Source organism: Peromyscus californicus, unplaced genomic scaffold (genome assembly GCF_007827085.1).
Source record: "Peromyscus californicus insignis strain IS unplaced genomic scaffold, ASM782708v3 Scaffold_1__1_contigs__length_55948999, whole genome shotgun sequence".
Lineage (NCBI taxonomy): Eukaryota > Metazoa > Chordata > Mammalia > Rodentia > Cricetidae > Peromyscus > Peromyscus californicus.
In genome coordinates this window covers 1,852,511-1,872,607 of record NW_026294492.1, presented here as the reverse complement: position 1 = coordinate 1,872,607, position 20,097 = coordinate 1,852,511, and the positions used below count along the sequence as shown (strand labels likewise).

The following is a 20,097-nucleotide window of genomic DNA, read 5'->3' as shown; positions in this document are numbered from 1 at the left end:
CTCAACCTTTTTTTTTTTTTAGCAATATGTTTGGGTTTAGAGAAGGAGTGAGCCAGTTCCATCTCCAAAGCCAGCTTGGTATATTTGGGAATTTGGGCGTAGCTTCTCTTACTACTTCCTGCTGGAGGGGGGCGCTGTATCTTATGGGGACACAAAGAAAATTTTAGGCTTATGGAGTAGTCCGTGATGGTGTATCATCTGAGCCAGTTGCCTTGAAACCGTTCTGGATGTTGGATCATTTGGGCCATGGGGTCATCGGAGACCTTTCAGGGGTTCTTGGCTGGTCAAACCTGATGTATCTTAATCTGGAACAAATCCAAAGCCTCTGGCTTTCTGTGGAAACAAAAGCAGAGCCTCCTTTCCAAAGCAACATATCCTTAGATCCAAATTTTGAAGTCAAGGTATCTTTAAAATATACATATTGGGTTAACTCAACAGCTTTCACAATCAAATTTTTTTTTTTTTTTGCAGTTAAGAATCTCAAAGACAACAAAATCCAGATTCTCTGTGTAATATCCATCTTTACGTGGCTTGTTTTTTATACTACCTTTACTGTCTCTTTAAAGACTTTATTTTTAAAAACTATCTATTTCTTTATATAACTGTATATATTTATTTTTTTCTCTCTTCCAAGCCTACGTACATTTTTACACACATTGTAAACTATTTCATCTGAATCTGTCTTATTGTAAATTTATTGTTTTAAGCTGTAGCATTTGTAAGACCAAAATGGCCACTATGGCTGTTGGCTCCGCCCACCTCAGCTTCCTAACATGGCGGTGGTACAGTTTACCACCAGCTCTGGGTCTGGAGCCATGTATACCATCAACTATCAGAAGCAGTTCTATTAAAGCTGCGTGTAGCCCAGAAACCTCCTTTTTATTTTTTTAACTAGCAAAAACTATATCCAACACATAACATAGTGCGCAGCTTGGAGACACCTCCGTGTAACATAGCATAGGTCAAGCCCGCATGCCACAAACCCACCATAAAATAGCTCAAACCTGCAGGCTGCCCCTAACTTGAGAGAGACAACTAGGAAGCTGTTTTTCTGTTCCAGCTCCTATGACCCAGAAAAGGGCTGATTATCCTGATGCACAGTTAAATGTGCATATGTTCTTTAAGATGGCCACAGAAATTAGGCGTGCCCCCCCCAACTATAAATAAATTTATTTTTATGTACCAATTCCTGACTTGTTGTACAATGCAGGAAAACCAAGTGTCAAGTTTATAGACCTAAGGGCCTAGTGACAGCATGATGTCATGCTTCACGTGACTCTTCATTGATAGTCATGCGTCTGGGCTGTCCTACTGTTTACAGAATGGCTTTAGTAGCAGACCTCCTGGGAGCTAACCAATGGTGCTGGTTGGAAAAGTCATGACAGTTTTGGTTTCAGGTAAACATTTGAGTGCACAGTCAGTGATGTGTACGGGGGTCTCTGTAGCCTAGTCAGGACTTGATTGTGGCTGGATGCACCTCTCCGAGGTAGGTTGATGACTTTGTGTACAGTGTGCCTGGCTCTAGGGAACCTATTCATTTCTGTGGGTCTGTAAAGGAGGGGTTGCCCTGGACCCCAACGTGGCAAAAGGTGTAGCAGTTGCAATTGCAGAGGCCAGTGTCTGCCAGCTTAAGGGCTGTGTGTAGGTGACCCACTCCAGTGAGCACAGATGCATGTGACACAGAACCTTTGATAGCAGACTGGCATGTGTATCAGGATCTGAGCATGTCTCAGATAATCTTCCTGGGCCCCTGGGGGTTCACTTGCTTGGGTAGGTTGTGTCTCAGGGCCATGGATGGATGGGCAAGGTTGTTGGTTGGTTCACAGGGATGTGTCAGCTGAGTAATCAAATTGAGCTGTATAGATGAATTTCTAAACAGTCTTATTAAATAAGAAACGCAGAGCCAAATATAGGGGTAATAGTCGAAGAGATCCGAGAAATAGCGAAGAGCCACTGACTAACCTTAGCTTACCACCATGCCATAGCTTCCCAAGAGGGAACTTCTTCCTGTCTGATCTGTGCTTTTATTGCCTCCCTGTTTTGCCTTCTCATTGGCTTTAAGCCTAGCCACATCACTTCCTCATCACTGCCTATCTATATAGACCTCCGGGTCTCTATGGTTGGTACTGGAATTAAAGGCATGTGTCACCAAGCTTGGCTGTGTCCTTGACCACACAGAGACTCTGCTTGCCATGTGATTGGATTAAGGGTGTGGGCTACCACCGCCTGACTCTGTTTATGGCTCCCTATGACCTCTGATATCTCTATCATAAGACCCTGGGTGGGTAGGGTTTCAAGCAATGCTGGGCTGAGCAGCAGGAGTCTGAGAGGGGGCAGAGCACCTACGGAGTTCTCTCTCTGGGTAAGGCAGTCTTGCGCTAGACAGACAGCTCTTCCAATAGGCCCAGGGCCTCTGTGCCCTGCAGGATTTTCCAATAGCGTGTACTCCATGTTTGTGGTAACAGTCATGACTGTTGAGCCTCCTGGCTCCCCTTTTTGAGTGAGGCCCCCTGTGGTTCAGGGTTGAAGTCAGGAAGTGGGATTGTGGATTCCGTGAGCTTCCGTCCTTTTCTTTCTAAGGCCGTGGCTCATCTGTGTTCCGTGGCATCCCTGCCACATCACCACTGAACTCCGGCACCCTCTTCAAATACTCCAGGGAAATGGCTGTTGTTTTTTCTGTTTTATTCAGGTGCTGTGGAGGAAAGTATGCCAGGCACCTCTGGTCAGCAGGCTTTCTGATGTTACCCTCAGGCTGTCAGCCACATTTTGTTTTGATGTTGTTTTTCATCCCTTCTCCAATTATTCTTTGTAATTAAATAAACCTCAAAATGGAACGCTTGGCTTTTCCCTTCCCCACGAGGGACCATTTGGGAAGTTACCTTTGCAAGGCAAACCTCCCTTTCTCTTAGATCTATGCCATAAAAGAAGTAAAATGCCACAGTTCAAGTGTCTGTTGTCAATAGCAGAGTAGGTTATTGAAAAGATGAAAGAGAGGTGGCTTTACAACTTGCACACTCGATTCTAAAGGCTGAAAAATGCAATTACCCATTTACCTCTCTGGCACATGATTATCACATTTCAAGAGAACAAGTCAAAACACATCCTGCCAATTACAGCAGACACATGACCCCCACACCACCGAGTCTTTGGACTCTATTTGTCTGTGCTGAGAACCTTCCTCATGTCATCTTTCCTGATGCGAGCTTGCAAAAATGATTCCTGTAATTACAGGCCCAAACAAACTACACAATTAGCAAGAGTGCTCCTGAGAGCACTTTTTCCCCAGTGTTTTCTTTGCTGCTCCACTGTATCTGCCTTTTCCTGGAGATCTCTCACACCCCTTTGCTCATCCTCATCAAGGGAAGAGGAACAAGGATCACACCCTCCTAAAAGATTGGACTAGAGTCCACTGGAAAAGGGCAGGCCTTTTGGCAACTTTAAAAAAAATAAACGTAGAAAGTAAAATCTATTTATCTTCTCCCCTGTTATGACTTGAGGAACATACCATTTCTAGAAGTTACCCCCCAAAATCATCCGGCCTTTTAGAGCTTCTTGATAGTTACTAGTGGGTTACCTGGCTCAAGTGTGGCTTTAAGGCAATGTTCATGGTTGCCTCCACCTTGAATGTCATTAATTGGTCTTTTGGATGGAGTCTAGGAGTTTGTCACATCCTTCTGTAAATCACTCCTGTGCTAATTTCAAATCCTAACCCCTGTTCTGCAGGCTGGTGATGTCAAGAAGCTGTGGTTGGGTAAAAGGTGGGCAGGAAAGTCTCAGAGGGCCTGGTAGTCTCTAGAGGACTTTTACAACAGGAACATAGTTTACAACATAGTTGAATCTATGTCATATGATGATGTCACATGGCTTTTAATGGCATGGAGATTTCTAGGGTGTAACTTGATTCCGGAGCAACCATCAAGCAACGATGTGGCTGGTGTTAATGGTTTGACGGGAAGTTCTAGTTGGCTTCATGGGATTCTATCCTCAGAAGCAGAATAGTAAGGACCTAGGCAGGGGCAGCCTCAGTATGAGGCCATGGTTGAAGAAGGGACCTCACAGTAGAGGTGACAGACGTGCTTAGTGTCTGTGTATTGATGGAAACACCAGCCACACATGACTAGAAGGTCTCCATCTCCAAAGTGAAACAGGCTTAGGCTTGAGGCAAACCTTCATGGCTAGCTACATCTTTTCTCTCAGCAGGCTATTGACTCACAAGGCTTTACTTTCAACCCCTGTGGAAGGGACATGATGGGTCCCCAGGAGGTGGTTCAGTCGGAAAAGGAGTTGTTTTGCAGATGCAAAGAACTGAGTTCAGTCCTCAAACCCAACCTGGAAAAGTTAGATGTGTGCTTGTTATCCCAGTCCTGGGAAGTTGGAGACAGGCAGGTCCCAGGGGCTTGCTGGCCAGCCAGACTAGCCTACTTGGAGAATTCCAGGCCAGCGAGAGACCTTGTTTCGAAAAAGAAAGAAGTGAGCCCGAGGAACAACGTACAAGGTTGTTCTCTGGCTTCAACATGTACCCCACACATGCATGCATGTGCACCTGCACACACGTGTGCACACACATGCACACATATATACGTACCAGGAAAATGTTAATAGCTACGTCACAGGATGGCTGTGGGGCAGAAGCAGTATCCACAGTGTCTCACATGTGGCTGGAGAAAGTATCACTAGGGAACCAAAAAGTATTTTTGCATGTGTGTGAAGTTTTCAATTAATACTATTTATTTTTTTTTTTTAGTGCGACTTCATGGTTTTACATACATTTTCAAGATGTCAGGAAAACTGGGGATTATTTCCCAGGATAAATGTCCTTATAGCAAGTTACTTAAGTTGATTTATGACAGTTTATACCGGCAGAGGTGCTTTAGAATGAAGTATACACAATGGTCTCCCCAGCGCTATGGGTTTATGTGCCCCCAGAGCTCAGAAGGTGGCATTATACGCTGATGATGGCCTTGCAGATTTAGTTTATACAAGGCCAGTCCTAGACTAATATCCTTATTCATGGAAGGAAGCGGGAAACAGACACACATGGAAGGTGCTATGAAGACACACAGAAGAGTGCCACGGGAAGAAGGAAGTGCTTGTCTGTCACCTACACCAGGGGACAGTCAGGAAAGGGCTCCCTCGGACTTCTTCATGTAGATGCTCTCATCTGCAACCTTCAGAATGACAACACTCTCAGTTTCTACAGCTTATCCCACCTCATTTGTGGCCCATTTTAAAGGAAGCCTCAGAAAAAGAAGGGTGTACACCAAGGCCCGAGATGTTGAGAAGCACAGATGGTACGTCCATTCACAACTGTCTTTTGTCTCAATGTCTTTCCTCTCCTAATTGGAAGGCCCTTCTCCACAGTCAAATACTGGCTACCCAGCAATACAAATTTAATCTGAAGATTCTTTTCTATGAGAAAGCTATGGTATGACCACGTCAACCTTGTAGGGAAGTCTTTGGTGCTTGAGAAATCTTACAGTAACAAATTAAAACCCAAGATTTTGAGTGTAATCTTCCATGTGAGCCCCAGACACTAGCTAGAGACTGAGGTGTTCCAGAGTGAGCCCAGGGTGTGGATTGGAAGGTCTCTGGGAGACTAGATCTCAAAGCACGGGTCTTATAGGAGAGAAACATAGGGAGAAGGTCACATGGTCACACCCTTCAGCCAGCCTCTGCATTCACCTCTGAGCCCCTGGCTCCTGAATGACTCTGCCAGGCCACCTGCCTCAGTGGGTATAGCAAGAAGTCGTGTGTGGTGGTTTGAATGAGAAACACCACCATGGGCTCATGTATTTAAACCCTTGGTTCCCAGTTGGTGGGGTTATTTATAGGATGTTATAGGACCTTTTGGAGGTGGAGCCTTGCTGGAGGAAGTATGTCACTGGGGGTGGGCTTTGACGGTTTGTAGCCTAGTGCTACTTCCTGTTCCTATTTCTCTTTCTCTCTCTCTCTCTTTCTCTCTCTCTCTCTCTCTCTCTCTCTCTCTCTCTCTCTCTCTCTCTCTCACTCTCACTCTCACTCTCACTCTCACTCTCACTCTCACTCTCACTCTCGCTCTGTTTCCTGAGTGCACTATGATCACCCAGCTTCCCATTTCTGCCCTATACGTTCTCTACTACGATGGACCGAATCTCAGCCAGAAGTGTGAGCCCAAATAAACCTTCTCCTCCTCCGTGTTGCTTTCGGTCACAGTGTTTTATCACAACCATGGAAAAGTAGCTACTAAACCTTGACCTCACTAGGAGAATCTGCTTTGGTAGCATCTGAACTCAGCTTAATGGGGCTTCCACACTCACAGGAAACGTTGGCTATCAATGCTGTTGTGACACAGGGCCCTGGTGTGTGATATTCTTGCAGACAATGCAGACATGTCTATCATCCTACACAACCAGGCAGCAGTTAAAATGGTGAGTGGATGCACACCCATATAATACACATAGCCATTAACTGCCCGAGGAATGTGGGGTCCCTTTTGACAGGCCTGCATCATTGCATGGGGAAAGATTAAGACCCCACTAGACAGGCAAAGCTCACTTTTGCAGATGGCAATTTAGATGCCACTACGGATGAGAGCAGAGGGAGCGTGGAACATAGTTCTGGGGCGGTGACTGGATCACTGAGGGGTAAAGTGACCCTGGAAGCCAGACCTCATTGCTCTCCCTCCACCAGATCTAGAAGGAGACTATGTAGAACACATGCTTTTAATTCCAGCATGTGGGGTAGAGTGGGGACAGAGGCAGGCAGATCTCTTTGAGTCTGTGAGTTCAAGGCCAGCCTGGTCTACAAAACAAGTTCCAGGTCAGTCAGGACTGCACAGTGAAACCCTGTCTCCACCCAGCCATCCAATCCCCTGGAAAAAAACATGTGACTTCAACTCCAAACATGCTATCAGTATGTGTTTTAGGGAAAGGTAAAATACAGTCATGACTGACAGGCTGGTCAAAGAGTGACAGAGGAAGACCATGCAGAGGTTCCATTTCAGGCTTAACTAGAATTTGATCTCCTTGATAAAGAATCCCATGGGAAAATTACCCATCTCTCTTCCAGGGACCTGAGCAGGTAACTGCATATCTTAGCTTCTTTTAAACTACCTGCTTGGGCTAACCGCACCCCCCCTCCCCCGCCACTGACTGAGGTAACAGGATGTGGTTTTTAGCCCCTCGGTCTAAATGCTCAGGGCTATACTTGGGACCACCCAATACACAAGTGTAGTTCCAGCCCGCTGGAATAAAGACTTTCAGTTGGCTATAGACTGTGTCATCTCTGGTGGACTTCCTGGAACAAAGAACAACTTCCTGTTCATTCCAGCAGGCCGTTTTGCAGGGGAGAAAGCAGTGGTGGGGTCATTGGTCAAAGGACAGATTCCCACATTCTCTCAGGGCTGGAGCTGCTAGGCCCCTGCCTGTTGTAGAGTATTATTTTAAGGTGTGTTACTTTTGTTTATGTTGCATTTGTTTAACTCTGTGAAGCTGTGTTACTTTGCCTGTCAAAGACACCTGATGGTCTAATAAAGAGCTGAACGGCCAATAGTGAGGCAAGAGAAAGGATAGGTGGGACTGGCAGGCTGGAAGAATATATAGGAGAAATTTGGGAGAAAAAAAGGAGAAGTAGCCAGAGAAGGAGGAGGTCTCCAGGGGCCAGCCACCCAGCTATACAGCAAGCCACGGAGTAAGAGTAAGATTTACAGAAGTAAGAGAATGGGAAAAGCCCAGAGGCAAAAGGTAGATGTTATAATTTTAAGTTAAGGAAAACTGGCAAGAAACAAGTCAAGCTAAGGCCGGGCATTCATAATTAAGAATAAGCCAACGTGTGTGATTTATTTGGGAGCTGGGTGGGGGGGCCCTCAAAAGAGCCAAAGAACAACCAACACCACCTGCCCCTTGCAGCTGATCTACAAAGGCTGTTCTGACTGGTGGCTCTGGTGTCTGGCCTGGCCAGGGTCTCCTGGGTGTTTTCTGACTCCTGGCAGACAGCCTATATGCTTGCTGGTCTTTGTCTTGATTCTGGAGAGGGATAATATGGACCCTCTGCCAGCTTGGCAGCTGATGGAAACCCCTGGACCCTGGGATTAAAGCTGGCTTTTCCTTAAGGTGGAGGCTGAGGAATGGGCCTATCCAGAGGCCAGGTGGTTTCAGTGGCATCATACTCCATTGCTACTTGTTAGGCAATGCTCCCTGAGAAACATGCCATGCCTCAGCAAGATGTATTGTTGTACCCGTCTCGCAAAACCCCCAGAGACCACCAAGGAGTCAGTTTCCAATGCAAGCACATAAAGGTCCTTTCATTCATCTGGGCCACTGCATGGCAGATGGAAGGAAATGTGGCGGCCAGGAGCCCAGGTGTAGAGAGTTTTTATAGGGAAAAACCACAAGCCGGGAACTGGCAACTTGGGATTGGGTAGAAGGGATATGGCTCAAGGTGATTTTTTTTTAAACTATTGGTCTAGACTTTGAGCACAAAACCACATTTGAAACCATTGGGTTAGACTTTTGGCGGGGAACCACAACCAGCTGAACAGGATTATCTGGACTGTTCAGCAGGATTATCTAGATCTCTTCAAGGGCCACATTCCTGAAGTCCTTCCTGGAACTGAGTACAGGTGGTCTGAGATGGTGGCCTGTTCCCTAAGGTAGAGCCTGTAAAGTCAAGTCTAGGCCCTCACGGTATTAGAAAGAGGTTTCCCCTATGTGATAAATGAACTCATGACAGGCATTCGGGGGCTGGGCTTTGGGACTTGAACAGTTAACTTTTGTGTTGCCCTCTATACGCAAAATGACCTGGAGCAAGTCTTACACTTCTGGATTAGTTTCTGTCTGTCAGTTGGAGGTTTTCACAAAGAATAAATTACAAGCTTTGTGAAATACAAAGTAGGAAGGTGGAAGCCCTGTTGCCATGGGCTCTCCTGCCCGGGTCCTCCTCTGCCGGGCTGCCCCTCCAACACAGTTTTGAACCCCATTTGCTCCTGGAGGCTTGGAGACCCTGAACAGCTCACCTGGAGCTGCAACAGAGCTGAAAAAACACTGCACCTAAATCCTCCAGGATAGCTGCTGGCTGTGCTGGCTTCCTGGGGCATAGTCAGCCTCCAGTCACTGCCCTGCTGGGCCTGCCTTTACCCCTTGAGTGCAGGCCAATCTGAGGCCAGTGAGCTTACCACCTAGCAAGTAGCAGTCGCTGCTCACAGGTCTCAGCAGAGCCTCCTCTGGATGCCTCTCCTTCCATAGGGTGTACCAACAGCTTTGGGGTCTGTACCCTCTTGTTTAGCTTGTTTCGACTCTCCTATCTCCACAGAGATACTCTGAGGGCTCCTGAAGGGAATTTGTGTGTGAGAACTTCTAGGGTGGCTTTTGACTCCTGGGAATGTCTTAGGACTGGGGTTCCTGCTGCTTGCTGTTGGGAATCCAAATGCCTGAGACTGTTTTCTGAGTCCTCCATGCCCCCCTCCCAGAGGTAGCCAAGTCGGTTCATTAATTCTGAAAACACCAGTCCCAGCCCTTTCCTTGTGCCATTGGTGCAAATATATTCAAATGATCATTCAAATGATTTAACAGGCAAAGGGTCAGCCTTCCCGGAGTAAATCCCGTTTCTAATGTGCCCATCTGAGTGATTTCATTAGGGTGCAATGTTAAAGAGAAGTGTATACTGCTGCATAACTTATACAAATGTATGCAAATGAAGTGCTTGAAAGAGCCCTCGTGGAATTCCTTGGAGATTCCCCAGCATTCCACTGCTGCCCGTGGATCAGCTGTTATCATCACAAAGAGCAGCCGCTCCCAGCAGGGACAGGAGGGTTAGAGAGGCTAAGATTTGGGGAGGGGAGAGCGACAGCGACACCCAGGAAGCCCTTCCAGTTCTGAAGAGCAGTGCCTGCCCCAGGCTGGCTGTTCAATCAACCTCCCCCACAGAGCTGGTTTTGCAGCAGTCTGCCTGGTGCTCGGAATACAAATCAGCCCTAAACTTTTGAACCCTTTTGGTAGGAAGAGGAAAAAAAAAATCTTCACGAGAAACAGCCAGATGCAGATACAGTCATAGGATGAGTTTATTTTCAGGGAGCGAGGTAGGGACACCAGAGCTTCTGTTTGGATCTTCTAGGGGGCTGCCCTGGCCCAGGACTGACTGTCTTAGGTTGAGTGCTGGGTAAATCAGGATAGTGCCATCGTGCCTGCTATCTTTCTGAGGAAAACCCCAAGGTCATGGCCTTATTGGATTTTATGGGTGCGCATAAATATATATGTGCAATATATATAGTGTATATATGTGTGTATATATACATATATATATATATTTATAAATGTATTTATTTTGCAGTGGATGAACCCAGAGCCTTGTATGTGTTCAGTAAGTGCTGCACTAATATTGACAGATATTGGGGTTCAAAGGGCACCGGTCAGGATTTGGAGGCACTTGTGCTCTCCAACAAGGAATTGGACAGGGTCATACAGATAGTGGCAAGTGAAACAATAGAATGTATTGCGGACACACACACTTCCAAGGGAGGAAGTGGGATGGAGCAGGGGTGAAAGGTACCCATGCAGAAAGGATTGGGACTTTCATGGGTCGTTTGTGCAATGTGCTCTTTCTTCTGTGTGTTCTGCATGCGGCATGTCCAAGGTGTGTGTGTGTGTGTGTGTGTGTGTGTGTGTGTGTGTGTGTGTGTGTGTGTGTGTGTGTGTATGTGGAGGAGCGTGTTCCAGTCTTTGTATGTGCCAGCATGTTTTTTTTTTTTTTTTTTGCAGGGCGGGGATGATAATTTTGTAGGCTTTGCACAAAGACTCTCAGGGTCCATCCTCCTGACCCGTTGCCACTGAGCTGCATAGGTCTCACTGTGTAGCCTAGGACTTCCTTGAACTTGAGATCTCATCCTCCCCAGCCTCTCTAGAGCTAGAATGATGGGAGTGTGCATGCCACCACCCCTGACGGGTAAAAAGACTTTAACATCATCAAGTCACAAAGAGCTCCAAAAGGGACCACCCTCCTCTCTCTCCTTCCAGGACATAAGGGATGGTCTGCACCTGTCTGCACAGAACCAGGTGGTAGAGCTGGCAGAGGCACTTAATGAGTGGGGGACAGAAGGTCTGTGGGCCACTGGTTCAGTCCTCTCAGTCACTCAGTTTTGAATCTCACTGTGTAGACCAGGGTAGCCTCAAACTCATATTAGCCCATCTACCTCTGCATCCCGAGTGCTGGGATTAAAGTCTGCACCACCAAGCTCCAGTTCTGTTGCTCTGGAAGGTCATATCCAAGGTGAAGGTCACCTGTTGCCTTTGGTGCCTCATCCACCCTAATCACCTAGAGACTCTGAGCCTTAACCTCGGGTCAGCTATTTGTGGGGCCGATTTTTGATTCAGAACATTGGGGTGCAGAACCAGAGTGGTTGCCATCTTGGACATAGCCCTTATTACCAGCACTTGTCAGCAGTCCTGCTACATCGTGAGCTGGGTGGAAGGCAGGACATGGATGGGATATGGCAATGGAGAGGGCCCAAGGAAGTAAGGCTCATTCTTTTGAAAGGAAGCAATATCTTTGGGTGTATTAGGCTCTCTTCTCCTATACACAGGGCATGCCTTGGGCTCCCAATTACCCATAAGCCTTCAGTTTAGCTGACATCCCAGCCTCCTTCTGTACTTCAAGGACATAAAGTAACCATGGTAGTCAATGAGAACTGTTAGTTGCCTATACCTGTGTAGACATACCTTGTGGGTGTGCCATGTACGGGAGGGAGAAGGCGGTAGGTAGATATGGTTCAGCCAGTTACAACCACCTCCCAGAGGGGTCTTGAGGACACCAGTCCTCTAGGAAATGACTCAGCTGGAGATGATTTCAAAATGACTCAGGAGACACCACTCTGACATCTGGGGAGCTAGACTTGGCAACTGCCAACAAAGATGCACTGGTGTGTGTCAGACACGTGACCTGAGCCACCCAGAGTCAGAGAGTGGAGACCTGCTAAGTGACAGGGGCACCTGGCCTTGTAAGGTAGAGAAATGTCCCTGGGTTAGGCTCTTCCACCAGTGAAACATTCTTTAAAACTGCTAACTTTCATAGTAGAGAGCATGCAGGCAAGGGGTGGTGGTGGCAGATAGCAGTCTCCTGGGAGGAAGTCCCTTGTCTGGTCAACATGGCTCCTCTGGCCCTTCATAAAAGAAGAGTCATAGACTCACAAGGCAGGTGACTGGAGCTTCTGGAAGATTGGGGCTCTTCAGACATGAAGTATGAGGCACAGGTGAGCCTTCATCTGCAGAGAGGTGGGTTTCAGGGAAGGAGCAGCATTTGGAAATATTTGGCAAGCAGGACAGTGAGGGTTGGAGGGCAGCCTGGAGACCCTGTTACCTCACTGTAATCCCCCCAACAGCCCCAGAAAGTAGGCTGAGGTGGGTGCTATTGCTGCTCTGTCTGTCAGATGAGCTGGCAGTTTTGGGGATACACAGTCCCATTTTGCAGAGCTTGGGTGGGAGTGATCTGGAGATCAGTCCCTCCTCCTCCTCTTCTTCACCTCTCCTGTGTATCATCTTCCTGTAGCACCAAGCAGGCTCCATTCCCTTGTTCAGTGTCATTTCCAGAAATAGAGGCTCTGTGGGTGGACCCAACCATCTAGTGAAAGGTGGCTTTCTGTCTGGGTTGCTGGTGACATGCTGGAGTCTCTGTGGAGTCTAGATTTAAGGTCTACAAGTGATGGGACAATTTAAGAGACCCCAAGTCTAGTTCATATTGAGCTTTCAAGTCATTATGGATCCTGACAAAAGCCTGCTGCGTACATTTCAGGAACTGTGGTCATATGCATATAGTACAGGTGATCCCTCCCTGACTCTACAGAGCTGTGGCAGCAGCCAGGAGTCACATGTTGTGAGTGTGTCTGATGCCTGGAAGTCCCAGGAACTAGACAGAGGCTGTGTGACTGTAGACCCGACAGGTCAGGAGGTTTGTGCTGAAGTGGATGATTAGCACCATATGATGGCTAATCCTGGTTGTCAACTTGACTGTGTGATCAACTAAAACTCAAGCTGCCAGCCATCCCTGTGAGGGACTTCCTTAATCAGATTATTAAAACAGGAAGATCTACCCAAAGTCTGACCACACCTTCTGGACACTGACGTAGGCAACTTTGTTTTTTGCCTCCCTGCCCTTCCTCTTGCCACCTGGTTCATCTATTGTGCTGCTGTCTGTACAAGATCTAACATCTTCAGGATTCCAATGTAGAATGAAGACCAGCAGCTGTTTAGGGGTCCCAGGACCCCAGCACCAGATTGGGTAAGACATCTAAAGTCATGGGCTAAAAGCCTGTGGTTAGAAATATTTAAAGAGCTTACTGTGGGGAAGAAGAAATTTAGCGACCATGTATAAAACTTTTGACGATTTATGGATAAATAAGGAAGATAACAATGTTGGATGCTCCTAGAAGCTCTAAAAGGACAATGGAAAAGCATGAGCTCAATAAAAAACTAATTGGCTCCCAATGTACCTAAATAGTCTACGGGCTTGTAAGTGTGCCCTGGAAGAGAATCTTCCTCTCCAGCAGCCACAGAACTCAAGTTGCAGAAAATCAAACCTAATCCCTCATTATAATGTTGGCTAACCCACAGTCAAAGTTCAAGCCCCAGCCTCCGAGGATGTCAGGGGGTAAAGTAAGGGCACAGGTTGGTTTTTAAAAAAAGGAGCCTTTAACTTGGAGTGGAGATGTGTGGCTGAGGACTCTGAACCTTCAAATTCTGAAGGGTTTGTCTCACCTGAGGATGTAGTCTCCCCTAGTTAGCACCAGGGACAGACTCACTGCTACGAGCCTTACAAACAGACCAAACTACACAACTGTCACACACATACAGAGCGCCAAGGTCGGTCCCATGCAGGCTCCCTAACTGTTGGTCCAGAGTCCATGAGCTCCCAGGAGCTCAGGTTGGTTGTCTCTGTGGGTTCCCCCATCATGACCTTGACCCCCTTGGCTCATACAATTCCTCCTCCTGTTCTTCAGCAAGACTCCAGTGCCTGGCTGTGGATCTCTGTATCTGCTCCATCAGTTACTGGATAAAGGCTCTCTGATGACAATTAACGTAGTCACCAGTCTGATTATAGTAGATGGCCAGTTCAGGCACCCTCTCCACTACTGCTAGGAGTCTTAGCTGGGGTCATCCTTGTGGATTCCTGGGGGTTTCCCTGGCACCAGGTTTTCCCCTAACCCCTGAAATGCCCCTCCCATCAAGATGTCTCTTTCTGCCCTGCCCCCAGCCTGCCTCCCCAGCCCAGCCTGCCCAACCGTTTGTAACTTGGGCTCATATGTGCTGCTGATCTGGTACAAGGCTCCTCACCAGCTCCCTCCATATGGCACAGCAGGGAACCAGGTCTAGCCTGGAGTTATAAGTTACCACACCAATGGGGAGGTGAGGAGCGCTGATAACTGAAGTAGGTAGGCATTCTCCTGAATCTTTTCAATCCTCCACTGGTAAAAATGGCAGAAGAGGTGGACTGACAGAGTAGTTGCCTTGTGTCAGTGAGGATGTGTGGCTGACACAGCAGGGCCAGCCTAATGCATCTGTACTTTGGGAAGGAGAGGGCTGAGCTGTCAAGCTACACCATCTCCACACAAGGCTTCCCACTTTCTCCACAGCCTCTGATTCCTGAAGACCCAACCAGGGCCACAGCAGGTGTCCTCGGGTGGCGCTCTGAGGACATCCACCTCACGGTGGTGCTGAAGGATGAAGAGTCTCCTTGGGGTTCCTATTCCAGTGCTGCCGAAGTGGAACTTGGCACAGCAGTTGACTGCCAAAGACACAAAGCAAGGGAAGGCAGAGCCAGGGCCCAGTCTGCTCCAACTCTCTGATACCTGACACTTCTATTCACAGGGGCACAAGCCTGTGGCAGCCTCCAAGAAGTCACCACTGTGGGACAGCCAGGAAAACACAAATAAGATGTGTGTTGCTCAGAGTGTCCAGAGCATGCCTGCAAAGGGTATTTTGAGATTATTTCCTCCTCTTTCCTTTTCCTTTTCCTTCCTTCCTTCCTTCCTTCCTTCCTTCCTTCCTTCCTTCCTTCCTTCCTTCCTTCCTTTCCTTCCTTCCTTCTTTCTTTCTTTCTTTCTTTCTTTCTTTCTTTCTTTCTTTCTTTCTTTCTTTCTTTCTTTCTTTCTTTCTTTTTATTTATTTTTGGATGGTGGTGGTACTTTTTGATTTTTGGGAAAAGTTTTCATGGAGTTCCATCAGGCCTTGGACTCACTGTGTAACCATTCTAGTTTGCTTTGGGTTGCTCTAATAAACACCATGACCAAAATTCATGTAGGAGAGGGAAGAGTTTATTTCATCTCACACTTCGAGGTCATGGTCCATCACTGAGAAAGCTAGGGCAGGAACTCAAGCGGAAACCATGGAGGAACACTGCTTTCACTTTGACCCCAGGTTCCTGTTTAGCTGGTTTTCTTATTATACAGCCCAGGAACACTGGTCTAGGGATGGTGCCGCCCACAATAGGCTGGACCCTCCAATATCAATTGACAAGACGATCACAGCAATGCTCATAGGCTGATCCTGCAATTAAGACTCCCCCAGTGACATTGGGCCACGTTAAGTTGACAGCTGAAACTAACCAGGACAGTAGCCAAGGATGACCTTGGGTTCTGATATTCTTGCTTCTACCTCATGAGTACAAGGACTACAGACAGGTGTTCCCACCATGCCTGTTTTATGTAGTGCTGGATATGGAACCCAGGACTTCATGTTTGCTAGGCAGGTCCTCTACCAGCTGAGCTACAGGCCCAGTCTTTCTATTTCTTTTGATTATAAAATATTTTGTTTCATGGAATGGTAATGATGGTGGGTATAATTTTTGGATGCCCTCATTTAGTGATCAAATTATTCCCCTCCCTCCCATCTGTATCTCTCTCCAGCTGGTGATCAGACCCAGTGCCTTGTACATTCTAAGCAAAGCACTTGACCAGTGACCCACATCCCAGACATGCTTCTCATCTTAAAATGGAACCTGCATATTTAGCAAATATTTTCTGAGAGTCTGATGCATGCCAAGCAGAACTGTAGAAGAATCTGGTTTCCCTTCCCATTTACCTTTGGAGGTCCCATACTGCTCCCTGGGCCCACAGCCTGCTCACTACCGTCAGAACGAGGGTTCATGATGGGTTCTTGTAGCAATAGGGCTGAGCTGCTTCAGTATCTGGGTACAAAATATCCCATGGTCATGTAGAAATGCATAATTACCATTTGGGAAGACAAAAAGAGTTCCTAGGAATGGGAGAAGCTCTAGCTATCCAGTTGGTCTCAGGGGAGCTGGTAAACAACGTGACTATGTTTGGAGGGAGGGTAGACTCTGCTGCTGCCATGTGAGGCATCATAGTCACCAATATTGATCCTCCCAGGGGCACCTTGTTCATCCTGTGGGGTCCCATCATTCTTGTTGTGGGGGTGGGGCTAACTCCCTCTAGAGGTGGAGTCCTGTCTTCACTCCAGGTTTCTGCAGTGGGCGACTCGGCAGACTCAGATCTCCGAAGCAGGTCAGGGGATTGAGAGAGAGGGCTTGGAAGAGGAGATGTTCAGTAAGAACCCACACTGGGCTTACCTCTCTGGTCTTCGGTTTTTGTAACATGGGTGAAGTAGCACAAGGTTCACTAGGAGAAGACAGCTTCTATAAAAGCACTTGGCACCATAAACCCATCTTTAGCTTGCTAGGAGTCCATGTGAGTGTGTGGGCTGGCAGCTGAGGATGACCCTTCTATCACATGGTTATGCTGGCCCAAGGACCCATGAGGCCTCTGCTTGTGGGTGGAAAGAGAAGGAACATGAGAAGAAGTCCCACCCACTCTTCAAGAGCCTTGCCAGGAACTGACACACATCATCTCTGTTCACTTCCATTCCCAGAAATGAATCATGCAGCTCCATGCGGAACAAGGGGACTAGGAGATTGTCCCAGATGTCAGCAACCCACAGCCAACAGTATCAGTTCTGTGTCGTGTTGCAGAAGACACAGGGCTCTGGTGCAGAGATGATCTCTCTGCCACATGACACATATGTCATAGCTTACAGGGTGGTTATGAAGCTCAGTGGAGGGTGCAGAGAGCTCAGGGTGAATGCTGCTACCTAGAAAGCACTGACTCTGCCTCCATCATGACCTTGTGCAGGTCTCAGAAACAAATCCCCTGATCTCCAATTGCAGTGTCTGCCTGTGTGACAATGGGGATGGGGATTGTTACAGATACTTGAGGGTTAATAACAGCACAGGGAATGAATGCCCATAAAACAGATACCCAGCCAATAGTCTTGCTCTTGACTTAGAGTAATGGCTGTGGGAATTGGCAACACCTGAGCTCTTTGTCCTCTGGAACCAGGACAGTGGGGAGAGTCTGAAGCCCACTTTCCCCCTCTGATTACTAGTGGTATCCTCTAACTAGCTCACTCTGATGTGAGAACAATGGGGATTTACACTGTGTTCCTACAGATATGGGAGGGACACTATGCTTGCACTTTCACTAACATGGCAAAGGTGTTTAGGACTCAGTGCTGTGGTTTCTCCCTTGGATCTAGGGAAAGCACCCTCCTCATGCTGGTGAACATGCCATTCTGCGAATGGAGTTCATTGTGAATGCACAAGGCAGAGTGTAAACAGAGCCAGGCTTTGCCTCCTTCAATACAAGCAGGTCCCTTGTGGGAACATGGGATCCTCGCTAATCCATGTGGAGGTGTTGATGAGAATGCTAATAAGGGCTCCTGTGAGGAGATGCTCACTCCCTCTGTCTACATCCTCTTCAGAAATGCCACTGGCGTCCCCACGTATCTATCCACAGTGGGCCCTCTGATCCACTGCAGTGAGTGAGATCCAGGTCTAGAGAAGTCTCCCCACTTACAATTTTGCTAACCACAAGGCTGTACAATGTATGACTAAAAATGACTGAACAAATAGAAATTCCCGGTGCCCCCCGGAACACATGAGGCTGAACAAGACAGTGCCCTGAGATCAGGCTCCTACTGGCTGCTTTGACGGACTCCATGGTCCAGGGCCCCAGGCTTAATTCTCCTAGAGATACATAGTAGACCAGGTCAGGCTATACACTTTTTGGATTTGGGTTAATTGAGTGTGGTTTTCAGATAGTGAAGTCCAGTATTTAAAGTGTGATAACATGTAGCTGTGTATCCACTTCCACCATCATTCTAGATAGAACATTCCAACCTCCCAAATTGGATTTGAGCCCCTTCATGGGCAGCTGACATGCCCTGGCCCTGGTGGGAGCTGATCTGTGTTCCTTTGTTATACAGGATTATCCTATAAGCCAAACAGCCACCATTTTTATGAGTTCAGCTATGCTCACTTGCAAAAGATCATCCTAGCCAGGCTCGTTGACTAATCATGTTTCCTCATTGCTCACCAAAAGATAGCCAGAGGAGGTTATAGAACCCTCACCCAGTATCCAGAAATTCCCCTAAACAGATCTATGCATTTGTATTCCAATTGCAGGTGGCCTCAGGGAGGGGCTAGAAGTATATAGTTTGGAAGGACTAGGGAGGAGGCCTCCATCTCTGTGGCCATGGGGGAGCTATCATCCTCACTGGGTGCAGATCTTTCAGGGTGACTGTTTCTGTGGGCCCCTCACTCACTACTCTGTAAGGAAGCCCAATAAACTCATTTGTCCCTCAGAGTGCATTTTGGTGGAATCATACCTCTATTTGTCATTGAGACCGTAGAAAGAGGGGTAGACATTGTTTATATCTCCCCTGGGGGAAGGAACTTGAGCAACAGCCCTGCAGTGTGGGTCTTCCAGAATACTGTGTGGGTCCTGCAGCACATATTTCCTATGTGTGTGTGTGCGCGTGTGTGTGTGCGCGCGCGTGCGTGCTTGTGTGTATGTGTGTGTGTGTATGTATGTGTGAGGTCACCTTGTGTATCAGAGGGCTGCTCCTCCAGGCACTGACTGCCATTCCCTATCACTCACAGGCCGTGTTTTTCCTTTTACCGGTTCCTGTTCATTTGGGTTTAATGTTGCTCTCTCCCATACTCTGGTGCCTGGATCCCTTTTCCTGCCCCATGGAGCTGTTCTAATGATAGGGGGAGGGGGTTGATGAACACGACATGTGGCATAAGTACACGGATGGCAGACAGGAGTGTAGCACACCCCTCAGGCATAAATGTGCCATGGTAGGGACGCTCAGTCATCGCCCAGCCTTGCCTGCACCTGCTGCACTGTGTGATCAGGGGCAAGTTACCCAACCTCTCATGCCTCACTGTCTTCCTCTGCAAATGACGATGTGACGGTACCTACCATGGAGACCGGACTGTCACTCCCTGAAAGCTCTGGCTAGCAGGCATTCTCGGTAAGCGTTTGGGAAGGTGGTGCTTGCTCAAACCTTCCTTTGTGTGGAGTCAGGATGCAGCAAACACTGACAACTTCACTTCCACTCCTGTCGTCTGTCTCGGGGAGACTTGCTGTATTGAGGTGTCATCCTGATCCCTGGGTAGGAACTGATACGGCTTCTGTCAGCGGGGAGAGCTGGAGTCTGATAGGAAGGGCTTGGGAAGACACCGTGATTGGCCGCTGTTGCCCTTCTGAATTCATTGATCACTTCTCTCAGCTTGGACCTGAGGATCCAAGTTCTGCAATCAGTGATAAGATGCCCGGTGTCCCTTCTCACAACCAGTAAGATACGCAATGGATTCTCGGAGTCACCAGCCCTGTGGGGATCATCTTTAGAGACGGGGTGATGGACGTGGGGCAGCCTGGGAAAACCCTGGCTCAAAATGGCTTTGCTCACATAAGCATGGTGTTTTCGTTTTAGAAAGGTCAGGCTGAATACTGACTCCCCTGACAAGACAGTCACTCCCAAACCAACTAGAGAAGCTTAGTCTGTTCTGTGTGGGGAGAACCATGGCTCACACAAACCGTCTGAGGGATGGCACAAAATCATCATGATCCTGATATGCACCCACGTGCCCTACCTCAGAGCCTCTTCCTGCCTCTTCCACTAAACAATAACCAGGAAGGATGTTTCTCAAAGCTTCCAGACACCTAGTGTCTGTGTGGCAGGATTACTAGAAAATGCTGCAAGATTCTGGGGTTGTACAGAGGCCACCCTGTGAGCACTTTTCAGGTCAGAGGGGATCCTTTCTAGTGCATCT

At 47.7% G+C, this 20,097-nt stretch overlaps 1 long non-coding RNA gene across 4 annotated transcripts in view; it reads left to right on the top strand.

Annotated features, from left to right (window-relative positions):
- The window catches only part of LOC128115253 (uncharacterized), a 310,255-nt gene that overhangs the window by 121,952 nt on the left and 168,206 nt on the right, over nucleotides 1–20,097 (top strand). For all 4 annotated transcript variants that reach the window (XR_008220050.1, XR_008220051.1, XR_008220049.1 and 1 more), the window contains exons 4-5: nucleotides 13,167–13,245; nucleotides 14,597–14,937. This is a non-coding gene — a long non-coding RNA (uncharacterized LOC128115253). The remainder of the gene's footprint in view (nucleotides 1–13,166; nucleotides 13,246–14,596; nucleotides 14,938–20,097) is intronic.